The sequence below is a fragment of the Marmota marmota genome, unplaced genomic scaffold (genome assembly GCF_001458135.2).
Source record: "Marmota marmota marmota unplaced genomic scaffold, marMar, whole genome shotgun sequence".
NCBI lineage: Eukaryota > Metazoa > Chordata > Mammalia > Rodentia > Sciuridae > Marmota > Marmota marmota.
The window spans coordinates 3753207-3768998 of record NW_026000076.1 but is presented as its reverse complement, the minus strand read 5'-3'; the positions used below and the strand labels follow the sequence as shown (position 1 = coordinate 3768998).

At 38.0% G+C, this 15792-nt stretch overlaps 1 long non-coding RNA gene across 1 annotated transcript in view; it reads left to right on the top strand.

Moving 5' to 3' along the window:
* Nucleotides 1-15792, top strand: part of LOC125620114 — an 86390-nt gene that overhangs the window by 46062 nt on the left and 24536 nt on the right. The window contains exons 2-3 of the long non-coding RNA XR_007351691.1: nucleotides 5944-6056; nucleotides 6320-6394. This is a non-coding gene — a long non-coding RNA (uncharacterized LOC125620114). The remainder of the gene's footprint in view (nucleotides 1-5943; nucleotides 6057-6319; nucleotides 6395-15792) is intronic.

Here is a 15792-nt window from a genome sequence, read left to right as displayed (position 1 = left end):
TATCTATATATATATATATAAAAAAAATATAAATATATAAAATAAAACACCAGAATTGAAATATATTCTAATTTACATATCTTAATTTTGGATAATTTGGATCACAAGAACATTTTCACCAATATAAAAAGTTTCATGTTGAAATCTTCATATATAAATACTTTTCCATATTTACAATTATTTTATTTACTCTGGAGGAGTTTCCTTAGTAATGTAAGGCTATGAATATATCTTATCAGAAGGCTTTACAAAAAGTTTACACTGATTCTTGGCATTCTGTCTCGTTTTAAACACTCTATTGTGCAGACCCTATTCTTGCTTCATAAATGAAGGAAGCAGACAACCTAATCAAATCAAAATGAAACTCTGTCACTCTAAATTTTATGCATTTTCATCTCAGAAAGAACTGCCTTGATATGTGTTTCAATTTGTTTGACAAGTATAAAAGAATAAAATCTTATATAAAAATAAGGCATCACTGTTATATAATAACTGTATATAAATGACATTTTTCTTGTATTTACCAAGGTGCATGCTCTGGTAAGGGTTTGCAGAAGTTTTTATATGAATAAAAGACTAAAACATAATCATATAGCTTCTGCATTGGGACAGATCTTAGGACTGTATTTGTGACATACTGGTGCAAGGTACTAGGGTTGAACGGTAGGCTTGGGATAATGTACCTGGTGCATAGGCCTTCAAGAGTGTTTCCAGTATGCCATCTCACTTTACCGTTTGAATTATCTCATCACTAGTTCCATTTTACAGATGAAAAACACTGTGGCTTGGCATCATTAAATACCTTGAGTGAGGTTGCAGCGAGAGTTTGTGGCATGTCAGGGATCCTGTTGACATCATGTTGGATTTCCACATCTCTGCACTTTTCATGCCTCCCCACCTATAAAGACAGGTAAAGCAGTGCATGGAGAGGTGCTAGTGCTTTCCCCATGCAAAGATGGGTCTAGAATCCATGTATTCCATGCCTTGACCATTCAAGGGAAACAGTGAGGACATAGTGAATGAGAACTCAGCAAAGGAAGCCTTTATAAGCCTGTCAATTCATCAAGTGACATTGGTGCTGCTGAATATGTGGTCACATACTCCTTACCAAGTTCTGGGGGACAGAGACCACCTGATGAAACTTCCAAAAAATCTTTGTGGTGATGAAGGAGTTTTTCAAGGCAAGGGTATCTCAGGGAAGTACTGTGAAGCTGAGCTTTTAAGAGCAAAATAAACCAAACCCCCAAAACCAAAGGCTGAATGTACTGTCTGATAAGCAGATGCTAATCCTTAATGGCAGGGAGGAGAATGAAGGAATTTTGGATTGTGCAAATGGGAGTGAGGGGAGGGGAGGGAGTGTGGGGATGGGAAGGATGGTGGGATGGGGGGATCATTAATACCCTATATACCTGTATGATTATACTAAAGGGGTGACTCTGCAGTATGTTCAGCCAGAGGAAGGAGAAGTTGTGCTCCATTTGTGTACAACATGTCAAAATGCATTCTACTGTCATATATAACTAATTAGAACAAATTAAAAAATAAAAGAACAAAAAGTACAGTTCTGAGTCTAACACATCTAGGCTCAAATCCCAGACCCACCTGTGCTAAACTACCTCATGTAGAACTGTTACAAAACCTTGCTATGTCTCAGCTTTCCCACTTTAAAAATTGATATAATAACAGGGCCTACAGCATAAGGTGTTTAGGAGGATTGAGACCCAAAATGTGGCTTCTGACATATAGGTGGCAAGTACCTATTAGATCAGAAGAGTCCTGTGTGGTAAAGGTATTGCCAATGGATCCAGTCACTTCTTTTTCCTTTTAATGAACTTCTCTTTACTGAATTTCTCTGACATTCTCGGGTTCTCACTGCCTCTCTGAACTCTGGGACTCTGAGTTCTGCCTAGCAGACTGAATGGAACACAGCTATTCTGATTCTTTTTACTGTAAGGGTGCTGTTTCAGAAGTTTTAAAGGAGGTAAACCTGGTGGACTTCTAATTTGCCAGGCTCCACTTGCATTGAGTTGGGGCTGACCATTTCTGGCTCATGAACTTCAAGTACACATGACATGTATGCTTCTGGGTCTGGGCAGTTAGGAGCCAATTAGTTTCCTCTCCCATCTGTCTCTTTCCTTGTTGAGGTAAAGCCACACATTGCAGATGGTGTAGCTACAAGATAGACAAGGCTTTTCCAGATCAAAATCACATAGACTTTACTTGAGCTCAAAAAACAAAACAAAAAAAAACTTCACTGTGGCATGTCACTCAGAATTTGGGGTGTATATTTTACTAGATTAAGATAAAGCAAGTGGTTCTCAAAGTGTGGCCCAGGAACCCCTAGGTGTTCCTAAGACACGGTCAGACTGTTTACTAGGTGAAAATAATTTCATAGTGATGCTTTGATGTTCTTTTCTTACCTCTCATTGAGTCAGGCCATACAACAGTTTTCCAGATGCTGTGTGAGGTGTGATGACATCCTTGCTCTCAGAGCTAACAGAAAGTATTCTCATTCTTCTGTTTTAAAAATTCTGTTTTAATTTATATGTGTTAAATATTTATAGATATAAACCACAATAACAAAAGCTCTTTGAGAATCCTCAATAATTTTTAAAGGTGTAAAAGTATCTGGAGATCAAAACACTGAACTGGTCTAACTTGCCTTTTACAGAATTGACATGGGCAGAAGGAAGTGGGATGTAGTAACCCTAGATTCTTTTGTTTTAAACCTAATTTTAAAAACATTTTTAATGAGGGAAGTACAGAAGTACAAAATAAGACATGAATGCATTTTTAATTTAACAAGTTTTTGGTTTCACTTTGGCTGGAGGTGGGTGAATGAAAGGGATTGGGAGTTAATGGAATATTCAGAAGATGGGTACAGAATTGAAAGCCCGGATCACAGGTAAATTAATAACACAAAACAAAAGAAATTGTGTAGTGGCACATTTTATTGCTGATCATGGTAATCAAATGTTGGTTGATAATTTCTACCCATAATATTAGCAAAAATTTTAGTGAATAAATTATGCAAACATGAACAGATAAGTTTAGGAAACTGGTTGTGCTCTGTCTTTCCTAATTAATTATTAAAACAAAAGGATTATGATTTTGTAAACACCTGTTTTCTGCTGTATCCTTTATATTTTAAGGGTATAAAAATATCTGGAGATCAAAATATTTGAGAAACATTTAACTGGTCTAACTTGCCTATTATGATTAATAATTGCTATTAATCCTTATAATCCATATAAATTTCATTTATAATCTCCTTTAAATATGAAACTGACATTCACTATCAGAACCAGAATTTTATTTATTTATTTTTTTCCTAAGGTCCTTATGTTTCTATAATGCCAAGCTGATTTGATGAAATCAAGTCAGAGACAAAGAGATGTGATTATCATGGAGGTGTGGTCATGGAAATTTTTCTGACAGTTTGGTTTCCAACTGTCACCCCCACAATACCATTTCTGCTTCAGAAGTTTAGTGCAATATTTGAAATAGATGTGTTGCTCATTTCTTTCTTCAGATTCAATTCAAACACCTTCAGTGGTTTCTAATTCTGTACCACCATTGACGGGTCTTCTTCATTCATTTAGTCACCAAGTATGTACTGAGTTCCTCTTACCTAGGTGATACTTTTCCAGATGCTGGAGATACAGTGTTAAACAAAATCCATAAATGTTCATGCCCTCCTGGAGCTTACAGCCCAGAGAGAGCTGGGAGTAAACAAGATAAGTGTATAACTTACATATGTTAGAGTGATAAGGACTAAGAAAAATACATTTTAAAAGGAGATTTGTGGGAGTCAGAGGAAGAGTGCAGAGTCCAGTTTTAGGCAGGATGGCTTCAGGAGGACTCACTAGAAAGGGGGGCATATAAGAAAAACAACTTAAGAACTCAAGAAGCTGCTTGGTTATCCAGAGGAAGAGCCTCCAGGAAGAGTGGGTGATAAGGGAGAGGGTGGGCACTGCAAGGAGCAAGGAGCCTGCCTCTTGCTGAATCTGAGTGAATGAGAGCTTGCACGGCCATTGCAAGAATTTGGGGGCTCTGCTGTGAGCAGGATGGGTGCTTTCTTAGCATTTTGAGGAAAGACATGATCTGACTTGCCTTCTAATAGAATCCCTCTGGCTTCTGGGTTGGGGATCCTGTGTGCAGGAGAGCAAGGGGAGAAGCAGAGACCTACCTATGAGAAGTAGTTAAATCTGGGTTGTACTTTGAAGGTAAATTATATGAGATTTTTCCAGCACTTGTTTGTGGGTATGAGAGAAAGAGAGGAGTCAAGGATGAGCCCAAGACTGAGGCTCTGGAAGGAAACAAACCATATGGGGGAAGATGGAGAAGGAACAGGCTCAGCAGAGAATACCAGGACCTTAGTTTTAGTTCTTGTTCAAAATTGAATGTCTGTGCCCCCTCCAAAATTCATACATTGAAATCCTGTTCTCCACCCGCCCAAGTGCAATGGTTTTTAGGAGCTGGGGCCATGATTTGGTCATGGTGCATGAATGGGATAGTGCAATCATGAGAGATTCCAGAGAGATGCCTCTCACCTTCCACAGTGTGAGGACATAGTAAGAAAGCACTGATCAAGAATTACACTGTCACCAAACAGTGGATCTGCTGGTGCCTTGATCTTGGACTTCCAGACTTCAGAATTGTGAGAAATAAATTGTGGTACTCTGTTATAGCAGATCAAACAGACTTGGAAAACACTTTGATTTTGTGATGCCTGTCAGGCTTTGGTATAGATGGTATGCAGGCAACTGGATAGACAAGTCTGGAGTTCAGGGTATGCACTGGAGTTGTGAGATTGGAACTTATCAGAATAAAGACAGTATTTAAAGAATGAGTAAGATTATTAAGGATGTAAATGTGAACAGAAAATGGAAGCAGTCCAAGGACTGGGCTCTGGGCTGCATAATTTAAAGGTTTGGGTTGGGAGGGAGAGAAAATCTGGAAAAAGGAAAAGAATCTAAGAAGGTAAGGGCTCAACTCATCTCTCTCATAATCTCACCATCCTATGTATGCTTCCCTAGACTGTGTGAGATCCAGCCACCTGGGTCGTATAGGACCAGCTTTTCTTACCTTCTTATCCACACTGGTATAATGCCCCATGTCTACTCCTTTCTTACATTGCTTTGTCCTGGTCCATCTTTAAGGAACATTTTCAATGCCTTTCTTATATCCCCAAATCTCTCCCATGTCTTTGTACCTATTAGCACATTAATTCCATATGACTCTCAACTATAGTCCTTTGTGTACCTATTTGTTACTTGTCTAAACTGCAAGCTTTTTGTACGTAAGGACCATGCCACTTTGCAGAATGCCTTGCCCACTCACTGTGCAAACTTGCATTTCATGGAGTGATTGCTGGGCAGGTATAGGCAGGAGGAAGTGAAGCAAAGAAGTAAAGAATGTCTTACACTAAGTCATAACTTCATTTGGATCAGAAAAATTATGTGTTGCTGTGGAAACACAGATCTGTTATTATATTTTTATAATAATAAGCAATATTAAAAAAAAGGATTCAACTCCTTTGGGAATAAGATTGACATCACTGCCCTAACTGCTTTTTTTAACTTTTAAAATTCTCCTTAAAATTGAATGATTGAGAGAGAATAAAAAAAAAAAATCCACAACAAATAGATATGATGCTGGAATATGATAATTTTAATAATACAGGAGATACATTATAGTTATTTGCAAATATGCCTATATAATATCATAATATCAAATATGCTAGAATAATATCATATGCACATGACCTGCAGTCTAAAATGTCCTTGCAGATCTGCATTTGCTTCGTTGGCAGGGTCGTATGCCCTCCAGGGTGATGACAGGGCCTGTTTCTTACTGTTTTGTTCAGGGATGCTTTAAACATTTACTTTACCTGCCATAGTACCACTGTGTTTCCCAGCTCTATTTATTTATTATCCCCAGTTCAGCCTAATGTGCAAAGTGGTATGGATGAACCATGACTTCTGGCTGCACAATACAATGGGCAGTCTGTCCAGCTCCAGAGGCATTTGAGTATGTGACTGTGGCTCAAGTGAGTAAGTAACAAAAAAGTCATTTCAATTTTTTAAATCAAGCCCTACCATTGCCTGGTAAATAATGTACCTTAAGTGTTAGTTGGGTTAGGAAAACCACTAGTAATGAAGAATAGGAAGGTTCTGGCCACACGAAGGCGGAACCAAAACAAATAAATAAAAAAAGGGTGAGTTCTGTTAAACTTCAAAAAAGGGCTTATTCAGGAATGAAAGTTTTTTATTTTTGTTTGTTATTGACTGGCTTGATTTCCTTGTTTCCACTTTAGGTTCTTTTTTGCCCTGGAGACTCAATGATTTTATGTCTGGTGGTTCATAAGTTACAAGATATCTGGAATTAGGTGGTAAGTATTTTTCTTTCTTTAGTGTGAGCCTATAAAACCTCAGCAGTTTGTATTTTAAGGCAATCAAAACTAAATGGAGTCTTGCATAATTGGCTCCCTTTTTCTAATGTTTCCATAAAAACAAAATACTATAGACAACCCCTGAAAATATAGAGACCTTTTTTCTTTTCTGAATGTAAATGGAATGAAAATTAGGTTGAGAATAATTGCCCTATATGTGTACTCATACACATATGAAAAAATAACACCTTTGAGTCTGTTCACATATTATAGAGTGATTGGAAATTGGAGGAATATTTGGAATAATTACTCTTCTTAAAGATGAAGTACCAAAAAAATAACTTGGATAGCCTGAGCTTTTAGAGGACCAAGCTGATGATAATTTGTTACTATTGTGTGAACTACCTTCAAAATATCTCTGAAAATGAAAAGGATGAGAGATAAGACTAGTGAAGCCTCAGAACTTTTTATTAAATCACCCATCTTTTCATTTCTATATCTTAAGAAGAGTCAGCCCTTTCACAGCTAGCACAAAATGACCCAACCAAAGTGTGCAATGGCTTTTTTTTTATCCTTTTATTATAAGAAATATCTCCCTTTCCTTTTTACCTTCTGGAGGTCTTTGGGCCCTAGAACTTCTAGAAAATTTGGAAAAAAATACCTCAAGGAATAATTGAAACTGATTTGACAGATCTGGATGTTGATCTGGACAATAGGCTCTGATGTTGAGTTAAGAAAGATTAGTTTGATGGAAGATGTTGTTTTTAGGATTAGATATGGTACTTTAGAAGAAATGGAAGTATAGCATTTGTGTCCTAGAGTGTTGCCACTCTGATGTGGCCAGGCCAGGGCAGCATTCAGGAAAATGAGGGCTAGAGAACATATCTGGCAGGAAAAGCAGCATAGTGAACCTCCCAGTAGAAATGGGCTTACGGAAGGTAATTGAAGATGAAGACTGTGGAATCAGGGTAGGAGATTATTCTAAACACTAGTAAACAACCCCAGATATGGCATCGAATAGAGAGCTGAGAACTTAACAGAATTTGCTTCAGGGAAATAAAAAAGACCGAGAGAAAGGCCAGGTGTGACCTGGTAGGAAAGAAAATAAGGACAAATGTGAAAGTGAGAAAGGATTTAAAGAGACTGACCAAGGGGAAGGGCAAATGGAATTAAATGACTTGGAAAAATTAATGGCATAGCCTTATAGAACTGCTCCTCCTTGTTGGATGTATATGTTTTCTGGAATTCTGTGCCAGACAGGGAAAGCATAATCTAAATTAGGCTAACATGCATGTTCTTGGTTATTAAGTAAATTAAAAACCCAGAAGTCCTAATATGTGACTTAAGTGACAGGAAGTATTAAGATTGTCATATATATATATCTTAATACTTCCATATATAGTGGAAGTATTAAGATTGTCTCCTTTGTATTCTATAATACAAAATTTGGGAGGAGGCTCTGTATGGAAATGACTAGAATAAATTCAATTCACCTATGACTTAAATATCTGGAAAAGACACAAGCAAGAAAACTATGATTTTTGAACTGGTCAAAGCAAAAAGCTTATTGAGAGCGAGGAGGATTTTCCAATCTGTATTTTGGAGTGAGATTGTTACTAGTATCTGAGAAAAGCTGGAAAGTAGCTAAAGGTGGAACAAAGAAGGAGAAAAGGATAATTTTAAGTGTAATAGGGATATGTAGGATTCAGCTATTAGGGGAGAAATTGATAAAATTCAATCACATGTCTATAGCAGAAATAATAATGCAAATAGAACTTAATTGCCTTAATTTAAAGGTTCAAATGGGCAGAGAATAACTGTAGAACACTTTCTAAAATGAATAAATTTACCATAATTTCATACATTAAGCAGAAGAATTTAAAATTAACTAAAGTGTGACTTATAAGGCCTGAAAATCACATTATTCCATTTGCTTATTATAATTGGTAGAAATAGTTCCTGTCTAAATAGGGGATGGAGTAGAACATACAAGGCCCATGGAGCCAACCAGAATCCATTTTTCTCACATAGTGTTCATTTAAATACATTAGACCATTGGTATTTGCAAGTGTTGAAATAACTTCACATTATATTTGCAAACCCCTTGGTATTTGTTGCATTATTCCTTCTCCTCCTCATTTTAGGAATGTTTCTAGCAAAATTTAAGATGAAAAGGTAGAATTTAATACTGAAAATTGTGAGTAAAACTTTATACTTAAGATGATTAATAGTTAAGATTTAGATGCTATTCACATGGAGATATTGAGAGATGGGGAAAAACACTTGAGATTTCATAATACAGTAGGAGATTTTAATGACTCCACTGCTATAGAAGATTTAAATTTTTCACCATCATTAACTGAATTAGAATAAGATATACTCCATGTTTGTATAAATATGTCAAAATATACTCTACTGCCACATAAATCTAAAATGAACAAATAGCTGGGCATGGTGGTGCATGCCTGCAATCCCAGTGGCTCAGGAGGCTGAGGCAGGAGGATTATGAGTTCCAAGACAGGCTCAGTAACAGTGTGGTGCTAAGCAACTTAGTGAGACCCTGTCTCTAAAAATATAAAATAGAGCCAGGGATGTGGCTTAGTGGTTGAGTGCCACTAAGTTCAATCCCTGGAACCCCCCCCCCCCACAAATAACTAATTAACTAAATAAATACATAAATACAAAAATAAAATGAACAAATAAAAATAAAGTAATTACTGATGAGGAAAGAATGAAATAAATTTAATTAAAAATAAGCACTCATAAAAATAATGTAAATAGTTATGGGTTTCTTCTAAGTATGTGTTTTTCAATTTGCTATTAGTGCTCTGAATGTGCAGGAGGCTAAAATGCTGTTCACTGGACATCCTGTTGAAGGGTCAAACATTTAAGTTCTCCCTGGTATGCCTCAGGCAACTTCAGTCACATCCTGAGCTCTTATGTACTATTTTCCTTTGTCCTGGACTATGTGTGGCCAGTCTCTTTATTGTGCCACTCTTACCCCAAACTGGAACCTAATCCACTCCATGCTTTTTAGAACTAGTAATGGAACCATTACTAGTGGTGAAAGATTAGGTCAACTTTCATCCTTAAAGAATATCACAGATGAAAGGCAACGGGAGATGAGAAAGAATGCAGAGGCTGCTGATTAGGAGAGACATTCTGGGTCTGCTCATTCTGGCTCTGTCCACCCCATGTAACGTACATCTATGTCACTCTGCCCCCTCCCACAGTTTCCCCCCATTCATTGCACTTAGTTACACCTGGTATCACTCTGTATGTGTCTGTTTATTCATTCATTATTGTCTCCTCCCCCACTAGAAAGTACAGTCGTCCCTTCTTATCTGCAGTTTTGCTTTCCATAGTTTCAGTTTCCTGTGGTCAACTGCAGTCCAAAATTAGGAAATGGAAAATTCCGGATGTGAATAATAAGTTTTAAATCATGCACCACCCGAGTAGCAGATAAAGTCTCATGCTATCCTGGTCTGACCTACCCAGGATGTGTGTCATCTCTGTCTTCAGTGTATTCTTGCTCTCCGTGCCATCCACCAGTGAGTCACTTAGCCTTGGTTATGTTGCTTTTTAACAAAAGCTCTGAGGACCCACCTACCTAGGAAAGCAGCTTAACAAGGACACTGTGGTGACTTGCACAGTCTCCTGTTCTTCTCACTGCCTCTCCTTTTCTCCTTACTTTTCATTCCAAGTAGCTTATCCAAATTTCTATTAACTGTAAACCATCCTCTTCCCATCTTCCCAGGGATGGGATAGGGTCCATTATCAACTGGTTCACCATGTAGCTGTTTATCTTCGTTCTTTAACTTAGGAATGTCTTTAGTTCTGTTGTGTGGGAAATGAGTTAACTGCAAATATTTAGGGCTAAATTTCAGGAGCATTATTAGGTAAAAAAAAAAATTATGAAGTGTGTTAATGTAGAGTTGACAGGATGCATTTTTATTTCTTTGCAATGTAATCATGTAGGAGCCAGTGGCTTTAGTGTGTGACACAGATTATTTCATTTTTATCTTCATGATGTCCAGTGTGCAAGCAGCTATCTCTGAATTGCATACGAGGCAACTGAGGTTCACAAGGGTAAGAATTTTCTCAAGTTCTGGCACTGATAAGTGAAGGAGTCAAGACTGACCAAGACCAATGCTCTTGCCACTGTCCAGTCTGCCTCATTGTGAATTTACATTCAGTGGCAGGAATAACTGGCAGAGATGGACATAAAAGAAGTAAATGTATCATTGAGGAATGAGTATAGCTGGTACTATTCAAGAATTGCGTGACTGGAACACACCTTATTTCTGTCTAGTACCTTCCATACCACACCTAGAACCATTTATATGTTTTGAAATATTGAGGGATTACTGTGATTTGAGCACCATGCCTGACTTGGGGATATGGCAGTGCAGGAGGACACAGAGCTGTTGATATTCTACATCTTAAACCTAGTCTTGCCACTAAAATAGAGCTTTTGCCTTCACATGGTCTTACCACCCTTATAGCCCCATAAATACACCACATTGGATGCCTCTCCTCCATCCCACCTTCCATTCTTCCGTCATTTCTCCTATATCTGGCTGGCTCCTGCACTAACCGAGGCCCCTAATACACATTGCATTCCTCTGGGAAGCTCTAGGTAGAACCACATAATGAATTCCTGGGTCCTTGTTGCTTCTGCCTTCAAGGGCTCCATCCTCCATTAAAAACAACAACAAAAATGATAATGATTTTTTTTTCATGATTGCCTTGGTATCAAGATGAATATATTAACAGTACATGTTAAAAATTTTCTTTGACCTAAGAGATCTTCTTTTTTTTTTCCTGTTTTTAAAATAAAGTAAAACCTTTTCAAGCACCCTTAAAAGCGTTATGGGAGGGCTGGGGGTGTAGCTCAGTGGTGGAGCACTTGCCTAGCATGTGGGAGGCTGTGGGTTCCATCCCTAGCACCACAAAATAGGGGGGGAAAGTGCTATGGGGCCTTAGGTTGTGTATGTACTGTGTCTAATGGATACATTGATTGTGGGTCTAGGCACCATCTGGCCAAATCTATTGCTGAGAGAAAATCAGACAAAATTAGGAAGATATACCCTCTTTGGTTTATTATGATCTGTCTGTTAGTGGCTTTTCTGGGAGTTTAAGACTTCTGCCCTTTTGCTTTGGCTGCTATGATCATCACTTAGCTGTCACTTGGTAATTGCCTAATTATATTATTTGGTGATAAGTGAAGTTTTTAAGTGACAAACTCTTCCAAACAGCTGCGATTGGATTTGCTTTTGATACTTTATTTAATTTACAATTGCATTTGTAAAATCATGGTCTAATTCATCTAATGACCCCCATCACAGGCTGTAGAATATTTTCCAATGGTGTTTTTCATCATACACGAATCAACACCATAATTTTAGAGGGTTCCAGAGAAGTGGGCATTCACATAATTCCTGCCATTGGTTCCCAGCCAAGAAGTAACACACTCCCCCCACACACAGTAAGAAAGTTATTAATGAATACAAAATGTTTTACCAAAAGGTTGAATTCATCTAGTAATTTAGAGATATATCTTTCTCTTCAGAAGTTTTGGAATCTAGTCCTTGACCTTTTCTATTCTGTGCCCAGTATAAATGTATTTCTTCAGATAAAGTTAATGATGTTATAACTGATCCTGAACAAAAGGTTAAGTTCCTATAAGGGCCACAATTGAATTTTTGGTTAATCTTATAAAAGTGGTTTTATCTGTGTTTTGTTTTTCCTCTAAATTTAAGTGTCTCTCTTAATCAGCTGTCTCTTGGAGAGAATTTGTGTTTTTTTTCTCTTTTAGAGAGACCATGATGGTGACATTTGGAAGAATCTGAGTAGGGATGAGTGATGCCCGATTGTGTTTTTCTGCTTCGTAGCAGGTCAGAGTTCTGAAGAGTCTGGGTTGTGCAATGAGAAGTTTGTGTGCTTAGTGAAATGTTGTCCAATTGGCCAATCCTCTAGGTCTTGGGAAATGTCCTAGAAGTTTGGCAAGAAGTTGTTCTCAAGAGAGCACAAATGCTGCCAATTTCCAATTGGCCAAGACACATTACAAGGACCACCTTCTCTCCAAGCAACCTGGCATTTCTATTCCAATTGGAATTTGCAATGTGAAGATGCACAGGGGAAGAAGATTAAACAAACCTTTTCAGATTTCTGGTCCAGGTGAATCTTTCATCTTATCTACCCTGTTCCAATCTTTTTTTGATCACTGACCATTTTGAATATCAGGGAACAGTGAGCACGTTACAGGTTAGTTTTGAGAACTGATAAACATCCAGGGAAAAAGCAGGATGAGTGAACCCAGATCTATTTTTATACATATATACAAAGCATTGAACCTGACTGTGTGGTTCAAATTGTTGCTAATAACATTTAGATCTGCTGTGTGAGGCAACCTGCCTGTCATATTGGCCCTTGCTCAAGTGGCTCCCACCCCTGATGCATATTTGGGAAATGGTGACAGCTGTGCTCTTTGCCTGGCTGCTTCCATTTATGAAAACATGGGGGTAAATGGCAGTCACCCCCACAGGCCCCTTTACTGCAGATCTTCTTTTCTAGCTACAGCCAAGAGTAAAAGCCCCCTGCAGAATTGAATAACAGTCATTCAGAGCCTACCTCAAAGAGGACTAATTTGCTTTATACAACAAAGATCTCAGGAAATTAAAAAAAGAATATATTTCCTTTATTGGAATTTATTAACATTTTTGTGTTTTTAAAACAACTCTCATGTTATTTTAAACTCAGCCACTGGTGGTAGTTTAGGTAAGCAAGACAAAAATAGTCAATTATACCAAGTGGAATTTCCCACCTGAAGTTTATTTCCTGAGTGTGGCTGGGGAAGGATTAGAAAGCTTGGAGCCCACTATATGCCCCTTTGGCAAATCTGGCCTCATTTTATCTTTTAAGCATGGTCAACAGTGTCACCTCTGAAAACAAAGTCTAGTGGCCAATTAGCTGTTATGGTTCCTTCAGAGTGGGTTAATTCATCCTCATTGGTAGAATGCTAGGTTCCTTCATCACCATGCTCATCAGTGCCTGGATCTTTCAGAGTGCTTCTGGAGTTTTGCTCGTTTTTTGTCTTCCCTTCCATATGCACACAGCATAGAGGGGAGCCAAGGAGACTCTAGAGCAAGCCCACCACATTCCCCAGGTCTGTCCATGTTCCTATGATCTGAAAGCTATCCTTTGAAAACTTCCCCTGATTCTATTTTCCACTCACTGCTACATTCTCATTTCTGTAAATCCCTCAGCCACAAAAATGTCCAGCTAAAGGAGCTTAAGTGGGTGAAAATGGCTATCAGATGACCGGAGATGGAAGTAGAGGTTTTGTGTGTTGCTCCTATCAAGTGTCCTTACTCTGTGACCAGGCATATAGCTCTTTTTTTTTTTTTTGGTACAGGATGCCTTAGGCAGTACTGTTTTTATATGTAATAAATGATGAGAGAATAAATAAAAGAAGAATGCCAACAGACACCTGCCTAACCACTTTCACACCTTCAGTGAACACCAGGAGACTTTCTCAGATTGTCCCGAAGCATTTTGTCATACTCGTGACACGTGACTTATTTCCATTAGCAAATATTTTTTGCCTGTGTTCCAGGCATTGTGTCCAAAGTCAACCTAAAGTTGAGTAATTCTGTGGGTCAGACATCCACAATCCACAATCAACTTGAAGGTATGGTGAACTTGGTAGACAATTTCAATAGCAGGAGAGAAGTGTTTTACCAAAGATGTCACAGGAGTAGCATGCAGAAAGAGCACCTGACCATGATGCGAGGGTTTAGGAGAGATGTCATTTTAAAGTGAAAAACTAGTTGTCATTTTTATAGTTAAGAAAGTAAAGAAAGATAGTACAAAGAAGAGAGGGACCAACATTTTGAAGGCATAGAGACTTGAAGCTTGAGGAACTAAAGGCAAATTAACAATTTTTTATTATGTCCAAATCAAAAATTTACAGTTTGTTTTCATTTATTGGATAGTCTTTGGAGATGTAGACTCATTGACCTGTATTTTTCATATATAAATCAACACATTTTTGTGATCAATTTTGAGCTCTATACTTTAAGAAGAAGATGTAAATGGTGGCTTTTGCTCAGAAGAAAGAAAACAACATATGCAAAAACTTAAGAGTTGAGTCAAAAGGCAAAGGCCTGACCTGGATGCTGCTGTTTGACCTGGAGAAATGACAACTTCAGGGTCTTCAAGTCTTTGAAGGATTTAGTTGAGCAGATGCATTAGTCCAGATTTGACAATTTCTTATGATGCCACCATGTTTTCTATCAGATGTCAGTAATTAACCAAGACCTTTGTTTCCTTCCAGGACCAAGTGTGGCCTCATGACCTCATTCAGCATAGTGCTCTCAGCAGTTATTTCTGTGTAGAAAAAAAGATTAGATTAACTTAAAGTTCATTGTCATTCTTAGATTGGATGGTCTCTGCATGCTCCCAAGGGTTCAAATGAGACCAATAGGGAAAGGATATAAGGATTCAGCTTAAAGCTGTCAGAATAGATCAATAAGGGAAGAGGTTGCTCCTGGGGTTAGTGAGTTTCCTAACATAACAGATTTTTGAAGACATACACTATTTAATATATCAAAATTTTAATATGTCCATTTTTGTGATGGCTTTTCTCTCTCACCCCTAGCCTCATGGAAAAGGGCAAAAGAGAGACTTCCCCTGAGAAGCAGCAATGTCAGAGATACCCCAGGTCTAGAGTCAACAGGGGTCTTCATTGGGTCACAATGTCAGCACCAGGATTGAGGTCCAAGGCAGAAGATGCATCAAGGAGGCTGGATCCCAAGCAAAGGGTCTCTAGTCTCAGCACTGTATTGCATGCAGGGCACAGAAGGGAAAAGCATTGCTTTTTCCCAGACCATTGGGAGTTTAAAAAACTTGTGATGTTAGGGGTCACTGTGACAGGCTGAAGAGTAATAGCTTCCACCCCTTAAGCTTCCTGAATTCTAAAGTGACCCTGAGAGGTGAAAGGGACTATAGGAATCCTAACAAAACATTTCCTGTGAGTCCAACAGCCATGAGCCTCAGAGTCCGATTTCATTTTATTAAAATGAAAAAAAAAAAGAAGAAAAAAGATTTGTTGCACACATGCTTGTATTTGGGGACTGAGGTTTAAAACTGCTATGATATAACTAATGCTCATTGGCTAGGGAGTCTTTGAGGGCATTCAAACATTGGAGCCAGGCTGGACTAGTTAAATTATAAAGTCACTCTCAGTTCTGAGATGTTATGCTTTTTTGATTCATGATCAAAATGTTTCCTGACCTCTTTCTTAGGCAGAACAATTCTCATTCCTTTCACCACTGTATTGTCATTTCTTGTTCACTTATTGGTTTTTTTTTTTTTTTTTTTTTTTTTTTTTTTTT